Source organism: Drosophila virilis, chromosome 2 (genome assembly GCF_030788295.1).
Source record: "Drosophila virilis strain 15010-1051.87 chromosome 2, Dvir_AGI_RSII-ME, whole genome shotgun sequence".
In the NCBI taxonomy this organism is placed as follows: domain Eukaryota; kingdom Metazoa; phylum Arthropoda; class Insecta; order Diptera; family Drosophilidae; genus Drosophila; species Drosophila virilis.
In genome coordinates this window covers 25229274-25244032 of record NC_091544.1, presented here as the reverse complement: position 1 = coordinate 25244032, position 14759 = coordinate 25229274, and the positions used below count along the sequence as shown (strand labels likewise).

General features: G+C 38.0%; 1 protein-coding gene across 1 annotated transcript in view; it reads right to left on the bottom strand.

The window, feature by feature from the left end:
* Nucleotides 1-7286, bottom strand: part of 5-HT7 (5-hydroxytryptamine receptor 7) — a 72390-nt gene extending 65104 nt beyond the window's left edge. Inside the window, exon 1 of the mRNA XM_015170508.3 lies at nt 5898-7286. The gene's annotated coding sequence lies outside the window, so the exon portion shown is untranslated. The remainder of the gene's footprint in view (nt 1-5897) is intronic.
* Nucleotides 7287-14759: the final 7473 nt, after the last annotated feature.

Sequence of the window (14759 nt, the reverse complement as noted above, 5' to 3'; positions counted from 1 at the left end):
GTATACGCAATGTGCGAACTGGCGCACAGCTCGGGTTTTTGCGATTGATAGCAGGATCAAATGGTATATCGCAGCATGTTAAGTGGAGTGTTTACGTGTCCTTGTTGTCATTTCTCTGCATGTGTGCGTGTGTGTGTTCGTGCAGCGTTTTAATTATGCCCATTGCGGCCGCTGTCTTTAGGCCAAAAAGTTAGCCAAGGAGCCAGAGTTGTCGCCCCCTACCCAAGCTAGGCGAACAAAATGAAGCTTAATGGCTGGCATTAATTATGCACAAAATTAAGATATATTATGCACGCCGGAGTTTATTATGCCCACGGCCGAAGTGCCTTGGTATGAAGCGCTGCAATTTGAATTAATCAATGGAAAATGTTGCGTACATAAAAAAGCTGCCAGTGCGCGGTTAATTAGTTTTTTATTAAATGCATGAAAAGTTTTTTTTTTTTTCGTTGAGCGTCTCATTATGTCAATATTAAATTATAAATAGCAATTACGCATTTTCAATTAAGCTGCGCGTTTACTGTATGCAAAAACTGCTGCCTGCCCCAGCCTCAAAGTCATTCTTAATCAGCTCGCCAATTGGGGCAGTGGTTAAGCCACCAGCCACGCCCTGCGGCTTAACCCAATCAAGTTAATTTTATTCCAATGAGATTGTTTTCATCTGTCTTTCTGTTAATAAATACGTGTATACAATTTTTAATAACTATGGAAACTTTATAAAGCCAATTAAAATTTAATTATTTGTCGTCTTAAACAAACATTTAAATGCATGTGACTGCCATGCATTAAATTGTTACAAAAATTCAACTGTTTTATTTGAAAACATTTTAAATAATTTTGAATTTCACAGACGATTAAGCCAATTTATCAGATTGACCAGTATCTAAAGCCACCTCATCGCTTATGTCAACCGATTAATAGGTATGCATGTATATTTAATGAACTGTTAACAGTTTCATAACAAATTGTTAATTTTTAATATAAATATTAATACTTATTAAATGTTCTTATTATTATTAAATTCGACAGCTGACTTCTTTTAGCTCTGGAAAACCCTGTCTGGCCTGTAAAGTTGAGTTATAACTTTACAAAAAATAAACCTGCCTGCAAATTGATTTCTGATAAGGTTTTTTTTATTAATTTACTTTAAAAAATAAAACCAAACTGGAAATCAATTTCTTCTAAGGCTGAGATATCGATTAATTTTTGACAAAAATTCCGGCTTGGAAATCGACTTCTAATAAGGTTGAGCTATCGAATAGCTTAATGTTAGCTGGCTAATAAACTCATAAGTGAATATATTCAGATTGCTCTGAGCTCGATTTATTCATACAGACAGATTGACACCTACAAGAATAAAGCAAGTCTGCTCTTGAAGCTGATCACCAATCAGTATACTTTATGATGTAAAACAATAACAACTGCTCTATGCCCATTGTACACCTATTTTGTTAATGTATGGTATAAAAAGCAGATAGCAAAAGTGATATCTAATTGCTGAGAATATATTTGTATGCGTATTTCAAACAATTATCCTTAGTCTCAAACAATTGTCCTTTTCCATCTAATTAACTTCCATTAACATTCTATTATCCCAACTCCACATTAGTTCATTGCAGCTCCATGAATGCTCATTATTATTAGCCCTTAACTAACTAATATTTGAATGTGGCAAGTGCAAGAATTAGACATGTGCCAGAGCTAAATGCATGATTTTACAATACTAAGTTTCATATCTGAAAAAAATCTATTTATTTTCCGCTGTCAAAGAATATCATATGCACATTTAATTAAATTAATTCTAACTTAATTGTTTGCAGCATCAACTGTCAGTTGCTTGAAATGCAGTCGGTGTTAAATATAAATTTACAAAGCACATCCAATGCAATCCGAACATGGAATTATGCGTATTAATTGATGATAATTAAAGTACACGTTGCCATGTAGCTCATTAGCAGCACAGCAAACAGATGCCAGCAAACAGAATCTATGTAGAAGGGACATTGCAACATTGAATTATGTTTACAGCAGGGATGCAAAGCCTAAACAAACCAACGACCAGTCTTGTAGATCGGCTTGAGTGTCTGGCTTTCCACATGGTGTATAGTATCATATTTAATAAATTCTTAATTTTGCCTTTAAAATATGTTTCGGTTTGGATATTTTTTTTACTAATTGGTTTGATTTAAGGTTCGGTTCATGGTAAGAAATTAATTGAAATTCCGGACTTGAACCAGCTTACAGCTTGGAATATATTACAGGCTGCAACTATGACTCAAAAAATATGTATAACGAGAACTTGGCTGGACTTTAAATTAAGGTTATGACTGCAGGCAATCATTTTGGGATCTGTGCGATATCTCATTAGCAGCGCCAACTAATTAACATAAGTAATTTGCTCTCCCGTTGCGTTACATATTTACTGTTATTTCTACGCATAGCTAAATTGTGCCCAAGACGCCCATTCAAATGGGGGCGCGAACCGACCGGGACAGCGGACACACAGATGCCACAAGTTTAAAGACTGAAACATAAAGCGGCAGGAGCTGAGGCGCGGTTACCTGCCAGACAGCTAATCACAGTCGTGTGGGTGGTTGGGTGGTTTGCTGGTTGAGTGTTTGGGTGGTTCGCTCATTTACCTTTGCGCGCGAGTAAACACAAAAAGCTAGCCGCAAATGACAAAGCACACGGAAAAAAACAAGCTAGAGCTTGCTGGCTGGAAGTGTCCGACTACCAGATACCCTTTAACGAGCGTCGCACTAAAACAAATATTCACCTATTCCAGCCCCCAACATAATAATCCGATATTTTTAAAACATTCAGAACTTCTATATGGCACTTCGGTTTGCATATATATTATTTCCATTTTGATATATAATCGATATATATATATCTATACTAACGAAAATTGTACAATATAGCTTCAGCTTTTGATTTTCTCATAAAATATTCTCTGTCGCGAAAAATCTCGCTTACATACATATATTCAGCTTTATGACCTCTACAAACATGTGGCAAAACCAATAAACTCTCTTAGACTTTATCGAACAGAGTATTAAAAGACCAAGCAGTGGCTTACATGATAGATTTCCAATGGCATTAGAGGCCGTTGCAAGCAAATGATATTTTGTAAATAATATAGCGACACGTTTGCTGCCGGCGCCGCAGTCAATGTCGACGTCGTCGTCGCAGTCGTTGATAGCGACCTGGACGGAAATTAAATTTGGTCACGTTAATTGCCCCCGATTAGAGCATTTCGGTCATTATGATAAGCGCCTTGGCCGGCAGGCGCGGCAAGCGTCTGGACATTGACAATGGCAATGAGTGAGCGCACGAGCAGAAGCTTGAGCTATGCGTATGAATATGCGAAGACCCGTGTGAGCATGTATAAAGGTATGTGACCTTTTAAATAGCCGGTTGCCAGTTGAAGAGTTGAGAATTTCAAGCGATTTCGCTATCTTTTTGCGCGGCGGCTTTTCTGTGATTAATTGTTAATTAATTAGGAGCTTTTCAGTGGCTTAGTTGCCTTCGTTTCATTTGGCAAATGTTAAGCTGGCAAACGCCTGGTCGCCCGCTCGTACGGCCGCCGTGGCGTATAAGTAATATTTGGCCAAAACAAACACAACAGCCAACATGGCCAAACAATGTTACGGGGCCACGCTTCAATTTACCGTCACACTTTGTGCCTTTGTTTTATATTGTCTTTCTTTTCGGATTCTTCTTAAACAGCAGGCCTTCTAAGCAAGGCAGAAGGTGTCGTCCGGACGGGTAGTAGATGGCCATAAAATCGTTGCACAAAGCGAAACAATACGACACTAAAGCGTGTGTGTGTGTGAGTGAGTGTGCGTGTGTGCATGTGTCTGTGCTGTCTGTCAACTTTATTACGCATACGCCCCGCTGTCCTCATACCTTTGGTCGCTCATGTGTTTTATGCTTGCGCTCAATTTACAATTTCAAAAGGGCAAGCCAACAACCAGCCGGTTCCCATAGCAGCTGCCATTCACAGGGGTTTTGTGAAAACAATTGATTCCATGACACATGATATCACATGGCGCTGCTGCAAAATTCCATTAGAGCAATGAAATATGTCCGCAGATAAATTGAAATCTCATAACATATATTTAATTTTCATTTGCAAATTCCTTATCATTTATTAAAAGCATTCCACGAGCAGTATTTTTCTTTAATTTTAATGATTTTTCAAGTGTATTCCAGCTTATTTCTAGGCTTCAAATCATTTTTATCTTAACGCATGAAAATAAAAGACAAAGAAAAGGCAAGACAAAACAATTGTTACAAAAGGTATTCAAATGATTTCGAATATATTTTTGTAACAATTCACGATTCTACAACTTTGTCAAGATTGCCTTAAGCTCGATAGAGCAATCAGATGGATATAAAGACCTATAGTCAGTATATGTCAATGAAGTCTAATAAATCTGATTTAGAAGATATGGCTTACCAAAAATGTCCATTTTGTGGTATTTTAAGAGGTACTGCAGCAAATGTCGTGCCTTATAAAACCAACACACACACACAGTCAGCACACACTTACGCCCATAAACAAGAAGTGAGAAGGCTCTAGACGGGCATATCAAACTTAGAGATACCCTAAGCCTTGCATCGCTCTGATGCATTTGACATTTGAATATTTTTCGTTTATATACAGAAAAATACACTAATGTGCTTCTTCATCACACAACCTTAAAAAGCTTCAGTGTTTGTTGTCCGATTCTTGTGAAATTTTCAATGCATAAATGTGACATGCAATTGTGCATAGATTCCAAAATTCGTGGTTCTAGCTTTAAGTGGTAGCTATCCAAAAAGTAAAGTTTTCTTAAGCAATGTAAACCATACAAGAACCTATCTACCAAGCTTAATGTATATAGCTCTAAGAGTCTTCGATACTTATCAATATATTTTGAAATTGGACGCGGTTACGGTACATATCCTAAACATGGCATAGGATAATAAATATATATATTCAAATTTCAAGCCACTAGCTCTTGGCCAGGGTATAAGAAAAAGGGTTCAATGCCAGCTGACAGACGCCCCTGGCTTCAATAATCTTCACATCAGCTGCAATTAGTGTAAGTGCTCACAGGAATTGTTGCTACATCTCTTGGCAACGTTCTTTTCACATTTCATGTTCAAGGCCTGAGCTGTTATTGTTGCTGGCATTATTTCAGAACGACAACACTTGGTCGTGCCTCAGTCAGTCAGTCGGTCCGATAGATAGACAAGCAGGCGTGAGTGCGACGCAGTTGCCGCCGTGTTGAGCTTTATTTGGTTTTTCGGGCAATTAAGTTTTTTGTTTTGCAGTTAAGTGTAAATTTACACAAACGCACACCGCCACATGCCTGCTTAAATGTTTTTGCAACTTCAAAGATACATAAGTAGCTGCTGCTGCACTTGTTGGGGCAAGTGAACCGTTGCCAGTGCAGCAAGAAAATGCTGTGCATAGCACAGTTGATTCATTTTATAAACTGTTTTATCGGAAATGCAGCACAATTCCAAGTACCTGTTGATGCTGCATAGAAATTGCAATTGTATCTCACAGATACTTGCCAGCCGATTTAGACTTAAAAGTTGACTGGTTAACTGCAAGACCTGCGTCATTATTGAACAGCCTATATCAAGTGCTTTTCACATATATAATTAAAGTTTCTTTCGCTGCCAGATAAGCAAAAGAGGTGTTGACATTTTCCGAGTGTCAGCACATTCAGATCTTAAGTTGTCAAACAATTTGTTTATGCGCTTGAACAGCGATAACGAGCGCAGTCAGTTCTTAAAAAATAGATGTAAAAAAATATAAATATATATAAGTATAAACGCTTAAGTGCTAAACAAGCAAATCTTAATCTAATAAGAAGCATACAAAGCAACAGAAAACAACTTACATTAGGTCAACGGCTGCTTAGTTACACCTCCTGCCCCTCTCTCGCTCTTTCTCTTTCTCTCTCTCTCCCTCTCTGTGGGTTTCACTCGTTTGCATAAATAGCTTGAAATGATTTTTTAAACGCTTTTCAAAAACTTGCTGAACAGGTGCCAAATGTCGCGCTGCGCTTAACGCACAAATAATAAAGACCGAAGAAAACACTGGAAAAACTAAAAACACAAAAATCCAACTGTAATCTTTTAAGTCAGCTGATTTTCACGCGCGACTATTCAGTATTATTAATATATGTCACTCAGTATCCGTTATTTACATAATATAATATTATTTTCAGTTTCTTTTCTAATGTTTTCAATTAATGTAGCTTAACCGAAATGTAGAGCACTGCCAAGAATATAATTTTCAAAATATTTCGCTCAGTTTTTTCTTCTTCATGCTGTTCAATTTGCTTGGAGCACTTTTTCATCGAATATTTTTCAAACATTTTGAAATTTATACGCGCACCAACAACAACTATTATACTTTGCTTTTTAGCACACACTATTTTTTTTCTTTTTTTTGTATTTTTGTAGACAGCTAAATTGTTTTTGTTTCAATAATTTCCGTTTTTTCCGTTTTTAATTCTCGTTTTGTTTTTATTTTCACATTTATTTATTTAATGCAACAATTTAAATTCTCACACACTTAGCAGCGGCTTTTTCTCTTGTTGTTGTTTTTAGTATTTATTTTATTTATTTATCTTTTTTTTTTCTTTGCTCTTTAGTTTCGCCTTTTCGCTGACCGTTACGCGCAGCCCCAAAATATTTGAAAACACAACGCGTGAAAATTGCGGACGTCGTTGTTCCCGTCCGCCTAAACACTTGTCGCTGCCTTGATGCGCGCACGTTGAAAGTTTAACTGTAAATTCGGAACATACGCGAACGCCGAGCAACGGAACGAGCAGCGGCTGCGGCAGCGGCAGATAGCAAGCAACAGCGGCGTCGGCAGCCAACAGCAAGCGAGCAGCAGCCAAGCAGCAAAGATGGGTTGTAGCAGAGGCGCCAGCACGCTTCGTACCTGTGTCTGCGTAACAGCAACAGCAGCAGCAGCGGCCGTCGTTGCTCCAGCAATAGCTGCATAGCGTTAACAGCGGCTGGTGGCTCTCCCGCTCTCACTCATACAATTGCGCGCTGTTATCAGCCGTCCAATTCACAAGCATTACCGTCTGTGTAACAGTATCAGTGTGTCAGTGGGTCGTTCGGGCACCCACAACTACTGTACTGTTAAGTTGTGTGAGCGCAAGCTTCGTAATTTTTCACTCTCTCGTTCTGTTCTGCTATTCAGCTGAGCTGTGTGCCCGGAGCGCCAATTTGGCATATTATCGCATGCGAGAAGCCCAACGCAAAGCTGAAATGAAAGTAAAAACTTTTGAACATATTAAATTTTATAAATTAAATTCATTTTTAATTTAACAGCAAAAATTAAGACTTTTTAAATGATATTTTACTCAATAATTTTATTTAGTTTTAACGCTAGTCTAGGCAAATTAAACATGGCGCGCAAGCATGTAAGCGCTGCGCTGACTGCTGTTACAGGAAGAGAGCGCAAGCCAATTCTGTTAAGTTAAATAGTTAACAGTGCTAGGCTAAGAAAAAAAAAGTACGCTAACAGAGTACTATTTTGACTTAATATCACGCAGGTGTTTAAATCAAGCACTAGATTAAAAATTCATCAAGCGAATGCTTAATAATTATAGCATCCAACGAAAGGCGAAAGTGCAACAGTTAAGCCGAATATAGGATTTTATTCATTGTAATCTAAATGTCGAAGTGTCAATTGTAATCGTAAACAATCATTTTTGACACTTAGAAAAGGTTTTTTCAGATTCTTAAAACACTTTATTAATAAAACTTTTCTCAAGTTTGTTTACGTAAACATATACGGATTAGTTTCATAACTCTTAACAAAGCCGAATAATTTCTCTTTAAATATTCGTAACATGAGAACATTGTTTTGATAGAAAACATAAAGAAAACTTTCTCTATTTAATTATTAAAGAATTGCCAAAATATTTTGGCTTTCAAAATTGTTTCATATCTCATACGGATTTGAGCATAATAATAACCGATAATCAAAACAAAATAAATTAAAGATTTATAAGCTAAACATCAGCTGTCAGAGGGCAAAAGCTCATACATAAATCTTTTTGCTAAACACACGCTCCATACTCAAATAAAATGCGTGGAATTATTATTATCTAAACAATGGGGCAATTCATATGCCATCGCTCAAGAGCACTTGAAGAGCACTGGCAGCGCATTCCTGTATGGTATGCTGTACGGTAATGTGTACGGTAGGGTGTACGGTAGGGTGTATTTATTAAGCATTTTTCTTTGTTTTTATTTGCGGCTTTTCAAATGGAGGGGTGAACGAAAAAAAACATGAAAAGAAATATTTCCAATCAATTGGCAAACAGCAACTAATAAAAACTCATATGCGAACGCCCCGCAACCCTACGTCCAGCTGCAATAGTAAAAAATAATAAAAGGCCAACGGAAAAATGTTGTTCATTCATTAAAAAAAAAAATTCATTGAATAGAAGAAGATCAAAAATACATTCATAAAACAACCGACAGAATGACCAGACACATGCAGTACACATATATGTGTACATGCAATATAGCACACATGTTTATTTTCAGAAAAAAATAAGATGAAAAACAACAACAACCGCCACAGCGACTGGAAACAAGAGCACTTGGTGCGATAAAATATGTTTTTTTAATGCAGCTTCGTGTTCAATGAAAGTGCCACAAATAAAAACATGCACAAGAAAACGAAGAGAGCAGCCAAACACATAGCCAGCCGCCTATACTCTACTGACAGGTGTGCCTTTTTAAAAGAATTGTAAAATATTTTTTATATATCTTAGTAAAGCAACAGACTGGGATTTATCTTCTTATCACTATTTCTTCAGTTATTTCTTAAACATATATGTATTGAACATAAACTTGGTATAGCGTATCTTTTAGTCGGCCAGTGCCTGCCAAAAAAGTTTAACTTGTTGTCAGTCAGTGTGCAAAGGTTTGGTTAAATACACTCAGGTTAATATTCCAATTTGAATGCTATTAAAAGATAAACAACAAATTTCATGTAAGTTCTCCTTTTTATTTCCTTTCGATTAAAAGGAAAGTAAGAATTGCAGCGAAAGTGTGAATACTGAAGTGGACAACAAAAAATTAAACAACAACTATATGTTGGCTACAGTGAAAGCTTACAAATAAATAAAAGTCTGACAGAAGAAAGCATGTGCGAGCCCATAAAATATATATATCGATCTCGATCAGCGTGCAAAGCCAAGCCGATCTGATCATGTTGCGTTTGAAATTCCGTTCGTATGTATGAAAGCAAGGATCTCAGAGCATATAGGAGCTACTTGTAATTGTAAGTAGCTCTGCCTACTGTCCAGGCAGTATGAGTTCGTTTCCGATAATAGATAATAAGCTCCGTTTCTAAGCAATCGATAAGAATCTATATCAAAATTCTGCCTTTAATCGCTAGCATCGCCAAATTTGACAAGTAAAATATTATATACAGAAGAAGTTTCTTTCATTCTATAGTTACCGTCATCAGCTGCATTTGGTGTTCTTAGAAGAAGCTTTAGGCCATCCCCTAGTGGGACACTCCCGACTAAAACCCTCTTACCTGTTAACGTTTATCAAAACCGCAACTTTATTTTATTATTCAAAGTATAAGATTAAACAATTATTAACAATTAAATGAATAAAATAAAATATGCAAACTTTTAATTAAAAAAGCCGACATTTCTTAATTTTTAATTGCAAGAACTGTTAACTGTGTTACAGAGCGAAAACAGGGCTTAATGCCTCAAAAAACATTTGCGCAAACACCAAGCCTGAAGGCCTCGGCCCGAGCTCGAACTGCGCACCACGCCACTAATATAATTGTTCAATGCTTGCAGTCATGATACGTGCAAAGCTGCAGCAGAAGCCAATGAATGGCATCTACATATATCAAAAACTGGTGGACATATTTAGGATTCATACTGCAGCACTTGTAGTTTTTACGAGTCGCTCGGAGCGGCGATTCAATTAGCAGATACGGCGAACCGAAATGCACAGCGAGGCGAACGCACGACGCATAAAACTTTTTTTTATGATGTCAGAAGGTTGTCTGTTCGGTTGGGGGCAATGGAAATAGAAATGGAAATGGCCAATAGCGAAAATGACATATTGTGTCTGTGTGTGTGTGTGTGCGTGTGCGTGTGTGTGTGTGTGTGTGCGTGTGTGTGTGTGAGTGCTTACCAAGGGCCATCAAATAGTGACACCAACGCCCCGCCCCGGGCCCCACAAGCTCCCCACTGAACATCATGGTCAATAGGCAATTTGCACGTAACTTGTGATGGCGCATGAGAAAATAAGCGATTATACGCATATAGTAGTTACTGGAATGCGTACTTGATTTTACGAGTAGCGAGATGTCAGAAATAGTAAAACAGGACAAATCTGTAAAGTATGTTATTAATTTTAGTTAAGCTTATTTGCGCCTAACTTTATTTATGTTTATCTATATAAAATAGCAAATGCTGATCAAGGCTCAGTTCAGGACAGTTAACAAGGTGAAAGTTTTAATCTCAACATCTTGCCCAGCTTAAAGACATCCATTATATATTTTACAGCAAACAACGTTTCAATTTCTTTTACCCTTTTATGTCCTTTTTTAAGCAGATGTTTTAGGAACTATGCGCCGCAGGAAATTCAAGTATTTGTTGTTTGTCATAGGAAATTGAAAGAAATGCAGAGAAAAATGGTCGAGAGGCATGTCAATTGGCGCACGATGCAAAGACAAAACTGTTGCCCAAGTCAACTGGAAACAATCATAAATAAACAAAATATTTATGTATTAAGCAAATACACAGAGCAACGACAACAGCCTGAATGTGGACGTGGGCGTGGGCGTGGGCGTGGGCGTGCCAATGGCAGCTATACACAAAATTGAATTTGATTTATGATAAATTCACAATGATTTATGCCCTTTGAGCGCACATTTTTCCACGGTGTCCAGAGTCTAAGCCGATCAAAAGGGCGACCGCAAGGAAAAATAAAGAAAACCGTAAAAATCGCATTTCACATTCTCGCATTATTCAATTTCGATACTCTGTTCAAAAGATGAAAAGAAAAGTATATTGAACTATAGAAATGCTTAAATTATCACCCAAGTTACAGTTTTAACGTCAGTGCTTTGGGTTTGGAGTCCGAGAACTACAAATGCGAAAACTCTTTTGCGATCGATTTCTTTCTATCTTTTTATGTGAACAGAGTATTGCCTAGTCGCTTCCAGCCGACGCTCTTACTAGTTTCTTTTTTTTTTTATTTGACTAAAATACGTTTGGCAAAAACGGGGTGTATACAATACATTCCCAACAGGCCCCTCACCCACACCTTTTTATGCATATAAATTGTGTGGGTCAGAAGTTTAAAAATCCGTTGCCTACTTTTGCGGGCAACATTTGCCGTTTGTAGATTTCCTTCGCATCTTCTTGCTGTTTTCGTTTTATTTGCTGTTCATTTGTATGTGTATATAAGAAATATGAAAAGCCTTTTTTGCATATTTTCACATGTTAGTTTCGCTGTTCTTAAAATACCCAAAATATTTTGCTTGTTGAGGTAGTTTAAATAAATTCCGCATTGATAAGTTGCCAAATTGTTAAAATAACCGATGAAAATTTGACAGACAGATTATTTCTTGGTAAAGGTTAGTATGTCCTTGAAGCCAGAGTTGGGTGCGTCTGGCGATTTGCGCATATGTTACGATGCAAGAAAGAAATATTGGTAAGATCAGGAAGTTGACCTTTTTAATTTCGTATGCTTTAACAACGTACAACAAACTGAAATTTGTTTGGGTGTTTAAAGTGTATATTTCCATTCCCATCACGCGCTCATCTCTAGATGGCATTTGCCAGCAGTCAAAGGGACTTTGATAGCTGGCTGTCAAGTGGCCTGTCTATTGATTTGAAAAGCCGCAATTGAAACTTGTTGGAACAGCTGCTGTGGCTTTTAAGCTACTGTCAATAGAGCAGCACGAAATAGAAACCTTTTTATTAAGAAGGCGCAATAAATTAAAGCTCAATAAGGATTAAGCATAATAGTAGTCTAAACAAACTAAAGTTTTTGACTAGCACAGCAGCCAGCTGCCTAAGCCAAAAAGTAAAGCAAAACAAAATTTTAATTAACTTTTGCCATCCACATTGGTTAAGAGAAAGGCGACTGTTTAATTGGGTGTCCGGAAAATGTGTTTAACACACACACAACCACACACACGTATGCATTAAATAGCAAATCCGCATAGAAATAGTCTTCACCGAATGACCGAGAAAATCGAGCCTAATTGAATTGAAACAAGCTCTAAAGCGTGGTATGCCTTTATTTTGATTTGTTATTCTTTCGCTTGCTTTTATTTAGTTTTATTTTTTAGACCATGCTCTTTCGCTTTTAGGGTTCTTTCCTGCAGTCAAGCTGTCAATGTTAATTGATGCGTAGCAGCGAATCAAAATAAGTAGAAAGAAGTCCTATAAAACCAGCCCAGAGGCTGGCGGCAATAAAAACACATTGCGTAAACGCCGTGTGACGCCTCGTGCCGCTGGGTGACAGCGTCAAAATAAAAGTTTATAGCTAATTTATTTGATTAAATTTCACGCAATGCCCCCGCCCAGAATAAGTGCTGAAATGTTTTGCTGACTTTGATTGTTGCAAATTGATAAGGAAAAACATGCAGCGAAAACAGTACGGACAGAACGGACGGACGGACAGTTGACTGACAGCGCTGCCAGTGCCAGATCAAAGGTAAGCTCTGCTTTGGTTTGGTTTCCGCGCACCTTCAATTCAAGCAATTCAAGTCAAGAGTAGCTGGCAAATGTGTCAACTCACGTCAATTCAATTAAACAAATGCGACGCGAGGCCAAAATGGAAAGGTAACGACAACGCTGCGTATGCGTAATGCCAAAAGCATGCGCCGTGTGTTAATGCTGAAAAGTATGCAAAGCAAGTGTGACAGTTGCCAATACAAAAAAAAAAAAAAACCAAAGATTTCCATTTGGAATGTCTCGGCTCGGCCATACCCTGTTTACGGTGTAATTATAGTTAAGCAAATGATAAAGAACTATAATGATGTATCTTATTCTAATTTTATTATAGCTTATGATTCTTTTAAGCCGTATACCTTAGAAGTTAAAAATAAGCCAGCAAACTCTTATTCTAAGCCGTAAGTCTCTCGCCACGACAAACGCACTTTTAAATACAAGCGGGCATTGCGCAAAGCCAATATATCCTAGCTAACTTTGGTTACAGAGAATGATATCAAAAAGAAGAGACAGTGAGAAATACAATATACGAAGTGCGAAATGCAAATGCCAAATGCGCATTTAGCATACAAAAAAGGTCGGCGATGAATGAAAATGTAGAAATTGCATAAATAGCGCGCATAAAAAATAAGTTAAAAGTGCCAAATGTTAAATCGTATTAACGCACACACACACTCTCATATGAGCAGCGGCTGTAAAGTGAAGACAATTAAAGCAGGTGCCGCCGCACAAAGACTGCATAAGAGTGGGATGAGGCTGCCGCCAGGTAGCCAAGCGTTGCGCATTTGTGCGCCCAACGCTAGGACAAGCCCAGAGCTGAGGCATTTAGCTGTCAGGAGTTTTGAGTGTGTGCAGAGTGTACGGCTCTCACAGATAAAATGGCTTTGAATTTGAATGCCTGCTTTTACGCGCTTTACGCACGACGCATCTTGCACCCCGCCCAAAGCTCGTTCATACGGCAGCCATAAAAAAAAACTTTGAAGTTGAGTTAAAGTTGAAGCCGCAACGGAGTGCTGCCACCGATTGTGGCACACGGCTGTTGCCACGTATCTAGTTAGCCGCTGCTTGAATTCTGAATAAGTTAATTTACGGTCTTAAATTCCACAAAATGGAATAGCCCCAACCCAGCTGTGGGCGTGCACCGTGCCCGCCCACGCAGTCGTCAAGGCGAAATAAAATAAATACAAAAAAAAAGGAAAACAGAAATATGCGCAAATTGAATAAAAAACATTCATAACCGCAATGGCCACTGGCTGGAATGCAGAAAATTGCGACACTAGTACAAATATAATAAGCAGAAAAAAATAATGTGATCTCGACACACCGAACTATTAGATGCCCTGCAAAATCATAAGTCAAATGTGCACAAGCACAAAAAACTATATATTTCTAACATATTGTTCGGCTAGTCCAATACAGTCTTTCTCTGCTCTCTTCATGAAAAACTTGTTGAACTTTTTAAAACTGTCGCGTGACCTGCCCGACAACATAATTAATACGCCCTGCTTTGTAGCGCAATTTACCATCTGAGTAGAACTGACGTAAATCGCTCTCAAAGTGAACCAAGGGCCAATAGAAATGATGTTCAGAAGCTGGCCAAATAAACGACCTTGCAATGCTCTAACTTTGGGAAAGAACGATAACCACGTAAAGATATATGTACATTTATACGACTTTTCTAAAGGCTATGCACCTATGACATATACCCTAGTCCACCAAATAGTAGCCATAGTGTAGGTAACATACATATTCCCGCTTCTTTTACATTAAAAACACAGCTAAGCCTGCCCTTTGCTACTTTTCCCAAGCCTATGCAGCAAGGTTTGACAAGTAGTCAAAATAGCCTAATCAACCGATTTGTGGGCATAGTGTATGCAAAATACATATTCAAGCTATAAAAAACTGTAACTAAACAGCAAAAGAAAACACAAATTGCAGCCGCCCTCAAAGCAGCGACCGCAGCAGCAGCACCAACAGCCGTATAGTGATTGAATTTTCACGCATCAA